This window comes from Pleurodeles waltl, chromosome 2_2 (assembly GCF_031143425.1).
Source record: "Pleurodeles waltl isolate 20211129_DDA chromosome 2_2, aPleWal1.hap1.20221129, whole genome shotgun sequence".
Classification (NCBI taxonomy): domain Eukaryota; kingdom Metazoa; phylum Chordata; class Amphibia; order Caudata; family Salamandridae; genus Pleurodeles; species Pleurodeles waltl.
Window position 1 is genome coordinate 398,757,156 of NC_090439.1, and position 16,890 is coordinate 398,774,045.

Here is a 16,890-nt window from a genome sequence, read left to right on the forward strand (position 1 = left end):
AAAAAAATTTAAATGCATTTTTAAATTTTGCACCAGGTTACCACCTGGTTGCAGTCCATGGTATTTTGCATGTGCAAAATGCCATTCTGCGAAAAATCGCAATTTGTGATTTTTTGCAGCATAGCCTTGCGATGTGGATTTTGCGAATCGCAAATTGAGATTCGCATAACCCAGGTCGCAACGCAAAAAAACACAATTTTAGCGATTTCTGCCTTTCATGCATTGCAGACCACTGTTTTGCACTCGCAAACGGCCGAATTTACCGATTCGCACCGTTTGGAGTGCAAAACATTTTCATACATCTGGCCCCAAGTTCCTAGAAGATTGGTAGGTCCAAGTCCTTGTAATGTCACTCCTGGGAATATATTACTAACTGCCACATTTCACGCTTTACCTGGCTGGTGTGTTTGAGAATGCATATATAACCATTGTGTGGGCATGGCATGGCATGTTCAAGCAGCCTCCCTCTGGTGCAGAGAGAGCCAATGCAGTGATTTGCAAAACTCTGTGTCAATCATTATTAACAACACTTTCCCGCACCTATACCAGCTGGCCTTTTTATGGCTCAAACAATATGTAAACACATATCTGTAGCACAGCTAGCATGGGGCACTCTGCAAGCCCCACACATATCGTTTCAGACTTATAGCTTTGAGCGCAGATGTGTTTTTGCCACCACATCACATGGGGACCTTGTCTAGCTGTGTCTGCAAAAAAATGACTCTCCCATTTGCCGCACTTTAATTAGAGCTTATTTTGTAGTAAAGATCCAATAAATCTGTCAGATGTGTGACACATACGCTATAATATGGGTGAGCCAGACTTTCTCTGGCCTTCACTAAGTATGTGTTGCCTCTGTAACACATCTCATGGCAGGATTTCTGACAGACTGAATGAATGAAGATATTGGGCAGAATAGGGAATACAATAACGTGACAAATAGGCCCCTGGAGCAGTCTTCACATGTACATGTGACTGTGGGGGAAATTTGTGTGTTTCTCCCAGTCACGGTTCGATCCATTTATGTGTGATCAGAATGCTCCTGTTTCCAACCTTGCTTTTCTCCTATTTTGCCTGCTGTTCCCCAGGTTGGGTGAAGAGGGGTGCTCATGCACTCATTGAATCAAGACTCACTACACAGGCCATGTGCTGGCCCAACAGTCATGAAGAGACATGGACATGAACAAATTACACCCAGCAAGAATCACGACCTGGACACCACCCTCTGTCAAGCAGACCTGTCAAGTGGTGCCAACCCAGTCCACAACTGTGCCAAGTACAATTCAACATAGGATGTAGTGAGGCACATATTACATAACTGCAGCATCACCTCAGCTATCAAAGTCCCCTAGGCCTCAATCAAACCACTAAAAGAAGATCATTTAGTAAATGCCTCAATATATTACGATATTTATTCATATTAAATTGTCACTCAGGATGTCACATGTAAGATGGCATCATGTCACAGATAAGCATACTATGACCAGGGAAATGTCTCACATAACCGACCTTTGAACTTGTCTGCCATAAATGTTGGACCAATGGAGGTGTGTACAAGCTGTGACAAGCACTGGCATCTACATTAGATCCTACAAATTGGGCCTGTAGCATGGGTCAGAAACCACACGACGCCCCTGTTGCATGGTGCATTGTACCCGATGTACCGGATGTAACCCACGCATTGAGATCAATGCATGTATAAAATAGTATAAATGCCAATGCCCTGTGCATTCATAATTCAAAAAAGCTGCATTTGTCAAAAATGGGCAAGACCTCAGCCAGAAAATGATGCAATGGGTGTGGCAGGCTGCATGCTAATAAGTGTAAAGTTACTTTCATTTTCTTAATCTCTGTTAGTCTGTGTTGGGTGCTGATGGTGTTAGAGAGTGGCTCTGAGGTTGCTGGTTGCTTGGTTTTGTCTGTGTGTGCTATTCGTCTATATTGTGTCTTTGTCATACCTTTTTGTCCTTTTGTATAATTTTGTCTCACTGTTTTCATTGTATTGTTGGGAGGCTGTATTTTGGGGGTATTTCTTTGAGGGGTAGTTACAGTAGTTGGGGTGTTTAGCTTTTTTAGAGGGTTTGTCAGAGGGAAAAGGGCATTTCGGGGAGGGGGACAAACTTTAACGAGCCAGAGTTGGGAGGACTATCTGGTTAGTGATGCACTACATGGCCAGGTTGGTGGAGACTGGGGGCAGGGTCATCTAAGAATACCCTGCTAAAGATAAACAATGATTTATGGGAGCTCATCCGCTGGACCATCAGACGACTATCAAGAAAGATTAGACCTCCAGACAGATGAAGCATAGGTTGGCTGATATGCTGGCACAGGAGACCAATCTGATTGACCTCTTTGGACTGGAGACTGGTGGACCTGTAGGTATGTATGGTTGTTCCTTCTGATGTTTGTGATGTGCTAATTTTTTTAATGCAAAACATAAACATGAACTGCACATTTTTTTTCAATTTATTGTTACTGATTGCAACATCCAAGATGTATATCGAAATGTGAGGATATCATGGATAGAATTAAATTAAGGGAACTTTGGGGTATGCCTATGAGAGCCTTGTGGGGCAGTTGCATCACTTTTAGTGATGCAGCACTGGTCCAAACCTCTCAATCATATCTATGAGTCCCCACAAAGCCACTTTGTGTGGCCTAGTGTGGCTTCATAGATATGGAGTAAGGCAAAGCAGCGCAAATTGCTGCGTTGGTTTACTTTGCATTAGGAAGGCCTTCCATGGTCGTTGTGGTGGATGATCCCCTGCAACATCCATGGATTGTTATGTGTCACCAAATTTTAGCGGTCATGTAAACCTAGGGATGTGTAAAAACCTTATACCTCCCCAGAGGAGAGACAACAAGGAGAATTTTCTTTATTTCTCCATGTTTTTCCTCATTCCAGGTGTACTACATTCTGCAGTACACGTAGAATGAGGAAAACGCCTCCAAGGATTGTTTTGCTACAGGAAGGTGCTGTATCCTGCACCAAACTATTTCCTGTATGTAACACAGACATTCTTGCACCATTGTGGGAAGGTACCTGTGATGGTGCTAGTCTTTTAAAATGGCGCCAGCCCATGGGGTGAAGAAAGAAATGTGCCATATGCTATCCATATGGCACAATCCTGCCCTTTCACTTTGATGCAGGGCAGTGCAGCTAGGTGTCATGTACAATGTAGTCTGACATGATGCTGCCCAGCATAACTAAATACATCACATGCCTGAGGCATGCTTCAGGCATGTGAAGATGGATACATCTGAACTACATCATTCAGACAGTTCAGGCCTGCAGGCTGACTAGCTGCACCCAATGATTTTGCCATAATCAGATATGTTTCTCTAAGCTGTTATGTAAATATGAAATACTGGGATAGCATAGTTTATAAGATGCACCTTTAAGTATATCCTAAAGCACTGTTTACAATGCTACGTTCCAAATCATGTTTACAAGGGGGACATCGACCATTCACCCAAGGGGAGGTGGATTATTCCATGATCCCAATGCTACCAGTAAGTGTTATGAGTAGATGCGTGTTAAATGTTTAAGGCTGTGTGTGTTCTAAGTGACATGTAGCATTGTGATGTGTTTTTGGGAGGTAATGATCACCTACTAACATACTGCTGTCAGTGTGGCAAACACAACAGAACCCGCCCACAGATTAATTGTGAATGAACAAGGAAAATCTCCATTGTGAATGTAGGGTGTATTTAAGCAGGTGCACATGATGTAAGCATATTTCCATTTTGTTAATGTATGCACACCTCTAGTCATGTGGCTTTGGGCACACTAACCATCACCTGTTACAGAACCTGCATGTGTTCAACAAAAACACATTAGCTCGTACAAAAAAGGCACTTAGCTATATAATTGTTTCAAAATATGTAGTGGCACACTGAAATGTGTGCTGCTAAGAATGTCTAGCTAGGGGTCCTTTGCATGTGCCTAAAATTGTGTTTGACATAGTTACAGATGATGTGCAATATGTTCACAAATACACTGATAGTAAGCATGTACAGGCAGTTATGATGGTATCAGAGCCACACAGTGGTGAATATGCCATGTGTTTCATTAACATGCAGAATCCTGAGTCGTCATACTTTAGATCTCTCCAGCTAAACATATACCTGTTTCACTGATCATAGGGGTAGGCAAACACATCTGCTGTGTTACAACTTATTTATTTGTAGACAACATACCTGTCCCTGTAGCAGTCAATAGACAAAATGCAAACTTGCTTAAAAATGATGTGAGTGTCAGCAGGGTAGCCATCACAAACTAACCTATTTTGCTTTTTGATATTTGTGACAGTTTTTGACATGGAGAAATAAATCTTTCAAAATGTTAATTATCCATGACAGGCAACAAATGACATGGCAACATGTGTGTCTATTTATGTGCTTGTACATCATTATGTTGGTACTTAAATCTTCTATTTCTTGTCTACCATGTGGTATGACTGTTGTAATGCAGCCTCAGCGGTACTTGAGCCTTCCTCAAAGTCATGGTGCAAGGGCCCCTGCAATAAATGCAACAAAGTTCTTGATCAGATGTGTACTCCAGCATGCATACACACACTACTGAGAAACATTGTCAAAATCATGTTGTGTGCAGCTAAATGCAGGCTTGGGAAGAAGTTTAAATATGAATCAGTATGTTTTGGGCTACAAGTTTCAACCAGAAGGCACATTTCACATTTCTCTATATTTTCTTGGGGGTACATCATTTAAAACCATCTCAATCATGTTTTCCTGGAGATAAATGGCATACACATATCCATGTATGGGTTACCAGAGAATAACTAAGTGAAGTCATCAATGCATGGTGGCTTTTGTGACTCCAGGTGGGGTATACAAAATAGAAACACACTACCTGGATTGCATCACCTTAACCAAGTTCACGTGTGTGTGTGTAAAAGGCTCTTCCCACTTGTATAATGCAATCCCTCAACCCCTCTAGACATCATCATGAGTGTGAATCATTGTTAGGTATGATACGGTGTAATCTGATTGTGAGCATATTTACATAATGTTTACCTACACAGATAGCAGCAGACTCTGTTTTCCTTGCTCAAATAGGAGATGTTCATGTAGTGACAGTATATTGTTCGTATAGCCATCTCGATTTTGTGATTTGGCCTGGTCAGACACATATGATTGCGGCATAATGTCAGGCTATTTTCACACACTTCATGTACATGTATAATTTGTGCTAACCCCGATAACCTGACAGCAGAAGACCTCAAGACCTTTGAAAGGTGTAGGGACTGATACTGCCATACCAAACGTGTTACGAAGGGGTAGAGAAAAATGGAAAAATACTAAACATGTGTCAAGTCAGCAGGGTCATGGAATGTCCCTCAAAAAACAAGAGCATCAGCAGCCCAAACCACCTCAACAATACCAATCACAGGCAGTGCAAGCCAACAACAGCCACCCCATCCCAGCCCACATCCCGGTGGCTATATCAGCAGCAACACAGATGAAAGCCACATGGGCCATGAGGGCCAGGTATAGGAGTGGCTCCCTGTTTAAGTATTTCATTCTGCAGGAATGTAAAAAATTACCAGGTACCTTGATGAAATCAATAGGGAGCAGGCTATGCTGCCACACGGCAGGGCACTATTGAGAAGGTCCTGGTACAGATCTCCTAACTTCTGTTACTTTTGTTTTGGACTATGTTTTTGTTGGGGTTGGGGATTTTGATTTAGGTAATATTTGAATACGTAGATAGAAATGGAGTTAGTTAGTGTTTAGGAAAGGTTTAGTGTAGGTAGGTTTTCTCTTTTAGATGTTTTATAGATATGTGTTTTTAGATATTTGACTATTTAAATTAGGATTCTAGTGGGTGGGGATGGATGTGTAGGATACGTTTAAAATATATAAAGAACAATAAAACCCATAAAATATATATTTGTTTAGATTAGTATGTGTAGGTAGTTTATGTTTAGGTGTAATTGATGTTAGTATTGTGTCAATGTATAAGTGTTAAGGGATGTGGGCTGTTGATGTCTAACATGTCATTTGTGTTAAATGTATAGGATAGTTTAAGATAAGTTAAGTTAATTTAAGGTAGTGTTAAGGTAGTTCATGTAGGATAGGTAGGTTAAGCTAAGATAGGCTTAGAATAGATTGTGTAGGTTAATGTAGAATATGTAGGTTAATGTAGTTTAGGCTTAGATTAGATATTGTAAGTTAATGTAGGGTACATAGTTTTATTTGATACAGATAATATTCTATCATATAAATATTTTTACTACTTACATGACTTCGTAATCAATTCATGCTTAAGAGTTGTCATCATTGCTTAGGGTGGGTTGAGGACATGATATAGCTATTCCCTACATTGTTTGTAGATATGTGTTACTTTGTGTGAAGCCTATGGACAAGAGTGAGTCTACCTCACATTTGAGTGACTTAAGTACTCTTCACCATTCTTTAGGCATTGCGATTGGTACTCTTCATGTGAATTGACGCACAGCCCAACACAGATAGTCACCTACTGTTGTACTTTGTGTGTGTACAAGGTATTGCGATGTTGCATGTATAGTGGGGATGATTTGTTCACTCCAAATTACCCATTCCTGGATGTGCTGGGACACCCACTAGGTCTGCCACTTATTCACTCACCCTTACACCATTATATTAGTAGGTCACTGTTGTTAGCTGCTTGCAAATCATGAATGTGTTCCCCCACCTGCCTGGAAAATGCAATCATCTTTGGCATTGAATACGTGCTAAGTGTGGCACTTCATGCTGTGACTCGGGATGTGCAGCTTTGTTTCTGGGTCAGTGCTCTGGCTTCTAATTAGTCATTTATGTGTATGTTGTACAAATTGTACAATTGATGCCATGTGTGGTTACACTCACATTCAATGCATGTGATGTTTCTTAGGGGCAGAGGTACTAATTGACCTTCCATATCCCAGTATGCCTTCCAACACCATTTATCTTTGACACAGGACCACACATACTCATTACATTCATTTCATGCATACTGACATCCAAGGTCTTTTACTGAGGTTCTACATCCTTGTGTTGCATAGGTATGATGCTAAAATCAGAATGAGTTTGGGCACTAGTATCTGCATATTGTTAGTGTATGCTTTTCCATGAGGGGGAGCTCCACATTGCCATTAGGGGAGGTGGGCCTCATCAACAGTCCACAAATTAGTCAGATTAACATGTAGGCATACAAAAGAGGGACAGTGCCAGGTGACATAGGAGGTGGGATGATGATAAACGCAGGTCCAATGAGAAAGTGGGCAAGAGGAGCAGACACATTTTAATGGGCAGTTCTCAGATGGAAATTGATGAAGTCCTAAGAGGTGTGTTATGCCTCCCCTGAAGGATGGTCATGTTTATGCAGGAGGCATCTGAGGGATACACACATTAGAGGCAGAAGATGTGCCTCATCTGTATCCCACAGCATTTGCCTGTGCCAGCAAGGAAGGTAGCATGCTGATGACAAGGGCCAGACAGCTTGTCAACAAGGCAACAAGGTTTCTGTGGAAGGCATCCATAGTTGCAATATAGGAGTACTGCTCTGGCTCCATAGATTGGAGGATGGTGCAAAGGGCCCCCTTCTGGGTGGCAACCTCACCAGTGTCACATTGGCAGGGCTGTTGTTATTGCCTCTGCCTCATGGCACCAGCAATGTCAACCAGGGACTTTTCCATCCTATGGAGTGAAGGGTAAGTGCCTTTGATTGCCTCAGAGTTGTCCTTATTAGGACTAAGGTACCTACGGGCTCCCTATAGGGTGCTTTCAATGGTACCCATCCCTGCCCCCACCTTATCTACCATCTACAGCTAGAATCCTACCACTTGCATTTGGAGATAACTTGGGGGTCCTCGGAGTCCAGAGCTGAGCTTGGGCTGGCAGATGAGCATGTTTTGGGGTAGGCAGCTCCATTGGAGACCCAGTGATGCTGTCACCTCTTGCCTTGACTTGAGAAAGTATTCCAATGGAGTCCAGAAGTTGCTGGAAAGAGTCATCGTCCATGGGGGGCAGGTTGTCACCTCCAACAGAATCATCATCCAGGACAGGATGCTGGTCAAGAGGTGTTGATTTTCCTCTGAAATAAAATTGGAATATGATAGTAGTGATCTATGCTAGATAGTGACATGAGTCACCTTGTAGACATACACTTTCAGTTCCACATTGATGTGCAAAACATGTTATTTATAGATATTGTGGCCAAGTTGCACTCTAGCTGTCTTTCAGATGTCAATATCTTTATATTGTTTACACAACTACTGTGTGACAAGGCTGACTTTTCGTATCATGCCAGCCATTACAACACTGTTCCTTAGCTTGCTGGCCTGTTCTGCCTGTACAGGTAAGTTGTAGTAAGGTGCATATCTGCCCTGGTAATACCAATCTTTTTCATGATGGCTATACTGATTAGAGATTCATCTATTGACTTCTATGACATCCCTTCACAGCTGCAACACAAGTGTGAGACTATCAGTCACAGCAGTGAATGTGTTTCGCTCAGGCTACCTTGCAGTACACACATCACAACTCACCTCCTTGCAACGCAATGTCTCCCCAGTCACACACAGTGCTAGTTCAATGTGCTCAGTGTTGCTTTACAACCCACAAAGCAGATTAGCCTCACTTTGGATGCTCATGCATCACTATTATCTGTGCCATTCATCCCAAGGATCCGTCATTTTTTTGGGGGGTACCTTGGGACCTTATGACATGGTGCGCTGTACTGTAAATATAGTGCATCCATGGCATTTGAAAATATCAATCAATATAGCAGCACAACCTTTTCTGATGCATCACTGCCTTGTTGCATCGATGCATCACTTCTCATAAATATGCCCCCCAGTATTTAGAAGTAATCAGTTCAGAAGGTAACTGGCAACCTTGACTGAAGTCTTGTATTTCAAAGTAGATCTACACTGACGTAAATAGCATTTCCAAGCTTTCCTGTCATTTCATTTCATGTTTCTTCCTGAACAATCCCCTGAAAGAAAGCATCAAGACTTTAGTAAGCACATAGTAATCTGTCATTTTACAGTATGGTTTTTTCAATCCTATAATCACAAATGTTATACACTTGCAAACATTGTGTGCACCATCACACCAATTTCACTGCAGGTACATTGTGTTGCTGTTGCTTGCCTAATTTTTAAGGAGTGTTTAGATGTTCCAGATCAACTATTTTTCACATGGAATAGTATATTTAAAACTAGGGTCCTTGCTTTTGTCACTGAATTACTCTTTTAGTGTGTATTGTGTACTTGTTAGTATTGCCCCTAGTTTTCATTGAAAATATCTTTATATACTGAGATATCATTAGAGAGATTTCTCTTCACAAAAGCTGACATCCTTGCACCCAACTTGATTGTATGCGAGAAAGTCATTTACAGAAATATTGCCTGACATTAATATTGTAACCCACATATTATTTACAAAAATGTTGCCCAGTTGAGTGTTTTCTATTATTAAATCCAATAAAGCAATAATTCAGTAGATAACATCTAGGACAATATACTTACCCTAGTCATTCCCCTCTTTATTGAAACTATTATAATTGGTTGTGCCATAGTCAGACATTCCAACACCACTTCCTTTGAACTAAGCATTGGCTGCTCATCATCATCTGCACAGAGAGGCAAGGGCTACAGAGGCAACTTTCCATAATAGACCAGTTAAGTACATACACTCCAGTCAGTGGGGTAAATCAATACTAATTTTTATAACAGATAGGCACAGATTTACAAACTTGTTACGCAGCACAGCCTGGCACCCAAAGTTGCTGCTCTGCTTTGCATTAAAGGGAGAGCGCAGGTAAGCGCCTTATCTACAGAGATATGGCACTATCCTGATCTCTCAAGTGCTGGCACAGACTCATGCTGCTGAGCGCCACGTGCCCACCTTTGCACTATTGTGCAAGGGTGTGTGCCTGATGTATACCATAGGTCTTTTACTGCTAGGTTACCCTTCCAGTATAAAATACTATGGGCCTGATTTAGATATTGACCGACAAGCTACTTATCCCATCTGCTGAAATCTAAATTCCATAGGATATAATGGAATATAGATTTCGGCAGACGGGATATCCGTCACAAGGGTGACGGAGTAATTCATCCACCAAAATCTAAATCAGGTCCTATGGCTAGACAGATTTTTTAACCTTTCCTGCTTTGAATATGTGCTGTGCAGTGCAGCGCACATGCGCAGTGGGTAAAGTTATGAGAGATAAAAGCATGTCTTACTTTAAATGCCTGCTTTCACGTGGCGGCAATGTTTTAGTAGTCAAAACCACGGGTGGTTGCACAGAAACACCCATTCACCACCCCTTAATGCAGAGTAATGCAAATCAGCAATTCACAATGGTTTGCCTTAATTTTTCTTACAAACCAACGGAAAGATTAATGTGCGTTAGCTTCAAAATCATGAAAATTATTTTATGTCGGGTCTGTTATAACAGTAATGCAAACCCGATGCAAAACCTTCATAATCTGTCCCTTTTTTCCTTACAACTGTCAGGATTGGAGAAAAGGGCAAACATTAGCCCTGGCACTTCCCTTGTAATCTCGGTTCTTGGTGGTCAAGAAGGCAGTAGCAGGTAGGGAATATAAACATGGCTCCTGGATTCCTGTTTACTTTCATTGGTTTACACACATTTTAGCAGCAAATAGGTAGCTGTTGAGGGGCTAAGGGTGTTTCAAAGGGTTAAAACTGTGATTTCAGAAGAACAAATAATATGGGATTTCACTTTCGCTTTCTCTTCCGTTTTGATGAATTTTGATAAATGAGAATACTCAATTTCCCCAAATAGAGAATGAGATATTATAGACAAAAACCCTTCAGCCCGGTGCTGAATAGCAGAATTAAGAAGGTATCCCACCTCATCCAAGGAAGATTCTTTTAAAAGGTATACCAATGTTATTTACAGATTTTACATTTTAAGAAATGCAGTTTCATGTAAAGATATTGAAATGAAATCGATTATGGTGCATGATTACTTGCATACAATACCACTGTTTTGTTTGTTAACCAATATTTGAGTTACAATTTTGCCTAGAACAGTAAAACAAAGCAGATTCAAAAATATGGAAATCAGGGCCCATATTTATGAGGCCTTTGGACCATCGTTGCTTCACTTTCTGTGACGGAATGGCAGCGCAGACCACTAAATCCTGTTTACGAACCCACGCAAAGCAAATTTGCGTGGTTTTCAATGGCCCAAAAGATATCGAGTGAGGCAAGGCAGAGCAAATTGCTGCGTTGCCTTACTCTGTACTCTGCGTTACATGACCGTTGCAGTGGGTGTTCCCAGGCAACACTCATGGATTTTGATTCATCCCCAGATTTACAAGACCTTGTAAACCTGGGGATGCATGAAAATGTCATGCCTCCCCAGGGGAGGCGCAATAAGGAGAAATATCTTTATTTCTACTTGTGTGTTTTCTCTTTCTATGTGAGCTGCACATAGAAAGAGGAGAAAACTTGTCAGGATTGTTTTTGTGAAGGAAGGTGCCCCTTCCTGTACAAAAACAATCCTACATGCAACGCTGGCATCCTTGCACTATGCTGAAAGGTTGCCTGCGTTGGTGCTAGGCTTCCAAAATGGCACAAGCACAGAGGAAAGGACATGGATGTGGTGTATTGCATAAATAGGACACAGTTCTCCCTTTTCCCTCTGATGCAGGGCAGCACAGCAAGGTGACTTTCTAAGCACAGCAAGGTGACTTTCTACAGAGATACGGCACTCTCCTCTCTTCAGCACCGGTGTTCAACGTTGCTCCCAAGCGCCACTCCCACACCTTTGCGCCATAGTGCAAGTTTGGGTGCATGAGTCTAGCATAGGTATTGTACTGGAAATGTTCCCTTCCAGTACTAAATATTATGGCTGGACCAGTTTTAATTTAAAACATTTCCTACTTTGAATGTGAGCTGTACAGTGCAGCACATATGCAAAGTAGGAAAAGAAAGAAGGAATGAAAACATTTCTCCTTTTAATGCCTGCTTTCAAGTGGCGTTCATTTTCACACAAAACTCTTTCTATTATTTTTCATGTAATACCTGCCAGCCTTATGGCGGTCTTCCCTCAACCTTTTGGCTGCCTTCCTCCATTTTTCTGATCACTATTTTGTTGGTTTTAGGACTCTCTGCACTTTACTACTGTTGACTAGTGCTAAAGTGCTTGTGCTCTCTCCCCAAACGATGGTAGCATTGGCTCCTACCCAATTGGTATATCTAATTTACCTAGTAAAGTGCACTAGATGCACCCGGGCCCCTACATTAAATGCTACTAATGGAAATGCAGCACTGATTGTGCCCCCCACATAAGTAGCCACTTAACCATGTGTCACACCTGCCATAACAAGGCCTGTGTTTGCAGTTTCACTGCCACTTTTACTTGGTATTTAAAACAACTTTCCACGCCTTAAACTCCCCTATTATTGCCTATTATTATATGTCACCCCTAAGGTAGGCCCAGGTAACCCATGGGGCAGGGTACTATGTAAGTAAAAGGCAGGACATGTACCTTTAAGTTTTACATGTCCTGGTACTGAAAAACACCCAAATCCATTTTTTACTTATTGCGAAGCCTGCTCCACTCGTAGGTCAGCATTAGGAATACCCTTACATACTTATAAGTGGTACTTTTTCATCTGAAAGGCGAGGCATTGTCATGTTAGGTGTGGCTGGATTGGTAATGAAAAATCCTGCTTACTAGTAATGTTGGATTTAACACTGCTATTTTAGAAATGCCACATTTAGAAAGTAGGCATTTCTCTGCACTTGCTTCTCTCTGTGCCTTACAGCCTTTCTCAGCACTCCGTGCCTTACAGCCTGTCTCCAGTCCACGCCTGGATTGTGCTAGTTGACAGTGCCATTGTGCATTCCACTCAAACAGCCATAAACACAGGACACTCAGCTGCATCTGCATTCACCTGCATATTGATGGGTCTTCCTGGGCAGGAAGGGTGGAGTGGCTCTCACTTACTTCAAAGGCTAGTGGCCTGACCCCACACAAAGGATTGATATCCCCTCCTGGCAGACAGGACTGGGTTGAAAGGGGAACTGTTGCACTTCAAAACCACTCTTTGAAGTTTCCCCCGCTTCAAAAGCACATTTGGGTATATATTCTGGGTCTGTGACTCCCTCAAATCAGACACTTCTGGACCTACAATTGGACTCCATCAGTAGAGCTGCTGTGCTGCCCAAAGTACTCATCAGGACTGCTTTTCTGGAAGGAATGCTCTCCTGCTTGTTGTCCTGCTGCTCCCTGACTCTGCTGGAAGGCCTTTACCTTCCTCCACAAGTGATCTCCATGGGCTTGAACTGAGCTTGCCTCCTGCTAAGAAGTCTCAGGGCCATCAAAGACTTCACCTGAGAGGGAAAATTCACTGCTCCAGAAAAATCAACGCAACCCCTGCTAAATTGGTGCAATGCCTGCAGAATCGATGCAGCACCTGTCTTGTAACTGAAAACTCATGGCAGAGCCTACCGAATTCATGCAGCACCTGTTTCATCATTGCAGCGCATTTGGATTTTCCAAGCATTGTCCATGGGCATCAAATTATCCCTCCTCTGCCGTAAGGAGCCAAGGCTGGGCAACTGGAAATTGACGCATTACCTTGCTTGTGAGGAAAGAATCACCGAATCACCTCCTTGCTATGTTGACTTATGCATATTGGATTTTTGTTGTTTTGGTCTTGGTTTTATTCAGTTAACTATTATCTAGTTTTCTCATCAGTTGTGGAGTTCTTTTTGTGGTGATCTCACTGTGCTACTTTATGAATAATTGCACAAATACTTTGCACATTTCCTTCTAAGTTAAGCCTGCCTGCTCTGTGCCAAGCCACCAGAGGGTGAGCACAGGAATATTTAGGTTGTGTTGTGACTTAGCCTGACTGGGATTGTGGTCACCACTTGGACAGGGGGCATACCTCTGCCCACTCGAAACCCAATTTCTAACAGTTAATAGATAGGGTTTTGCATCAAAAACCGTGGGTGATTGCATGATAACGCCCATGTAGCAACCATGAAATGCCCCCTTGATGCAGGGTAACACAAAGTAGCGTTTAATGCTGGTGTACGTTACTTTCAGTCTACTTTCCAGCACAAAACAAGTTTTGCACTGGAAAGTAAATAACCAAAAATAATTTTCTGCCAGCTTGCTTCATTTTTGTGACACAAACCAAGTCCAATTATGTTGGAAAATGGGTTATTGGTAGGGCAGGTAGGTACCTACACCTAGCAACAAGCCACTAACCTCCACATAGGTACAGTTAGGTCTCAGTAAATTAATCCCAGCTCTACCCTTGGTAGCTTGGCATCGAGCGTCAAGGCTTAACTTAGGAGACAAAGTGTAAAGCATTCAAATATCACAAAACAGTAATTAAATAAAACACAGGAAACAGTTTAAAAATCCAAAACCAATTTATAAAAATAGCTTATATTTTTATCTTTAAAATGACACAAAAACGATTAAAATCGGTTCAGGGGAACCGGAGATATGAATTTTTAAAGTATTATTATTTTCTAGCGCTTAGAAACAAAAAGCGCCAATCGGGTCATCTGGTTGCACCAGGACCGGGGCAAAGTCAAACTTTCAGGCCGACTGCGATGGAGCCCTGCTCGGCTACAAGTCGCGGGAGGCCTCGGTTAAAAAGTTACCTTCTGACTGAGTCTCTTTTTTGATGTTTTTCTTCCCCGGGACGAACCTGCCAGTTGAATCCGACCTCCTGGAGCCCTTGTCCGGATACGCGAAGTCGGTTTCCTCGGTGGTGATTTTTACCTTCGGACTTAGTCGTTTTTTCGAGATGAAAATCCTTCGACCGGGGTAAACCTGGATCTTGATCCGACGTCCGTGGAGCCCTTCTCGGATACGATGGCTGGGAGGTCCCGGTCAACTTTTTACCTTCGGACTTAGTCTCTTTTTTGGATGTTTTTCTTTACCGGGACGAACCACGAAGTCAGGCCGGGTCGCGGTTGAGGCAAGCCGGCTAGAATTTCCGCGTCGGGTCGGTCACTTTATGGAGCTTTTTTAAAAAAATTCTCCAATCTTTTCCAAACTTCTGGGGCTTCACCCAGATGTTCTTTTAAGGTTCTTTTGGGGTCCACAGCTCACCCCAAGGGTCCAGAAGTTCTGTGATGGTCCTTGGGAAGTGCGGACTTCAACTCCCAGAATGCACCTGGCGCAAACTCCTTTTTGGCCACTGGACAGTGGTCAGCTGGTCGCTTTCTTGAGGAGTTGGTGCAGGGGACTCTGGTTTAGCAATTTTTTACCTGTAGCAAACAGGGAGTCCCTCCTTGAACCAGTTGAAACCAGGCAAAGTCCTTCTTGTGGTGAAGCCCAAGTGTGCAGCTGGTGCAGTCCTTCTGAGTGCAGGGTCCAGGTGCAGGCCAGGGGTCCAGCAGGGCAGTCCTTCTTCTTCTTTAGTTCCTTTCTTGTTGAATTCTGGAGGGGATCTGAGGCGTGGGTGCAGGTCTGCCAGTTTTATCCTTGCTCCTGGGTGAAAAGCAGGGGGGCCCTGGTTCTCCAATCAGGGACAGGGTCGTCCCCCTGTGATGACCACTTCCTGGGAAGTGTGGCAAAAATCCATCCCAGAAGGCAACAGTCTCTAAAAATCCAAAATGGATGAATCTGATTTTTGGAGGAGAGATCTGGCTGAGCCCACCCACTGGTGTGGCTAAAAATCATAAACACACCCCTCTCCTGCCCTCTCCTAATCTAATCAAGGGGGCACCTAGCTGTCTGGGGTTGCAGGATATGGGGGTGTTGCTGGGTGCTCCAGATGTCCTTCTCTGCCTTTGAAGACCAGTTTGGCAGCCCTCCCCTTCCTGCCGAACCATCTGCTGAGGGGAGATTCTCTCCCCCAAGCACATTCCTTTGTGTGAAGTCAGGCCACTTCACACCTCATTAAAGTAGCCTGGCAGAAGCTGCTGCAGGCTGGCCAATCAGAGCACAGCAGCAAAAACAATGCAGAGCTGAAATTGGCAACTTTTTAGGTAAAGTCTAAACTTTTTACCTGAACTGGTTATATTAAATCCAACAACTGGAAGTTGTGGGATTTATTATAACAATCAATTTGATACCAAATTCTTGGTATGTAACATTTAAGGAGACTTAAAAATTGAAAATAAAGTCTGCCCATTCTAGCCTATGAAGGCCATTTACTTCAATGAGGGAAAAACGAATTTGGCTGTTTTGACCTCACCAGGGCTTATAAATCTATTTTTATAAAGTCCCTGCTTATAGTTACATGGCACCCAGCCCTAGGGGTACATAGGGCACACCTTAGGGGTGACTTATATGTAAAAATAAGGTAGTTTAAGACTTTGGAAGTACCTTTAATTCCAAAGTCGAATTTGCATATAACTTTAATTTAAAAGCAGCCAGCAAGGCAGGCTTGCTTTTAAAATGACACTGGGCACCTCAGCAATGCACCTAGGTGTGCACCACCTATGCTGTGGTCCCTAAACCTACATGCCCTACCATATACTAGGGACTTATAGGTAGGTTAACTTCGCCAATTATAATTAGCCTCATTTGCATATCCATTTTACACAGAGCACAGGCCCTGAGACTGGTTAGCAGTACCCAGGGCACCATCAGAGTCAGGAAAACACCAGCATAAAGTGGAAAATGGGGGCAAAAAGTTATGGGGCCTCTGCAATCAGCCCCAGTTTCTCACACAACACCCCCCCAGCCCACACGCCCAGGAGACTCAGCCCAACCCTGGGAGAGTCTTCCTGGCTTGTTAGGCGAGGAAGACAGTGAAGAAAACTGGCTGTCCCTTTGCAGGGCCTACTCTGCCTTATATCCTCCTGTCAGGGTCACTCCCTATGGGTAGTGAAGCCATCCCAACAGTAAAAGGACCCAACTCAAACTGAAACTTCCCTCTAGGGGGG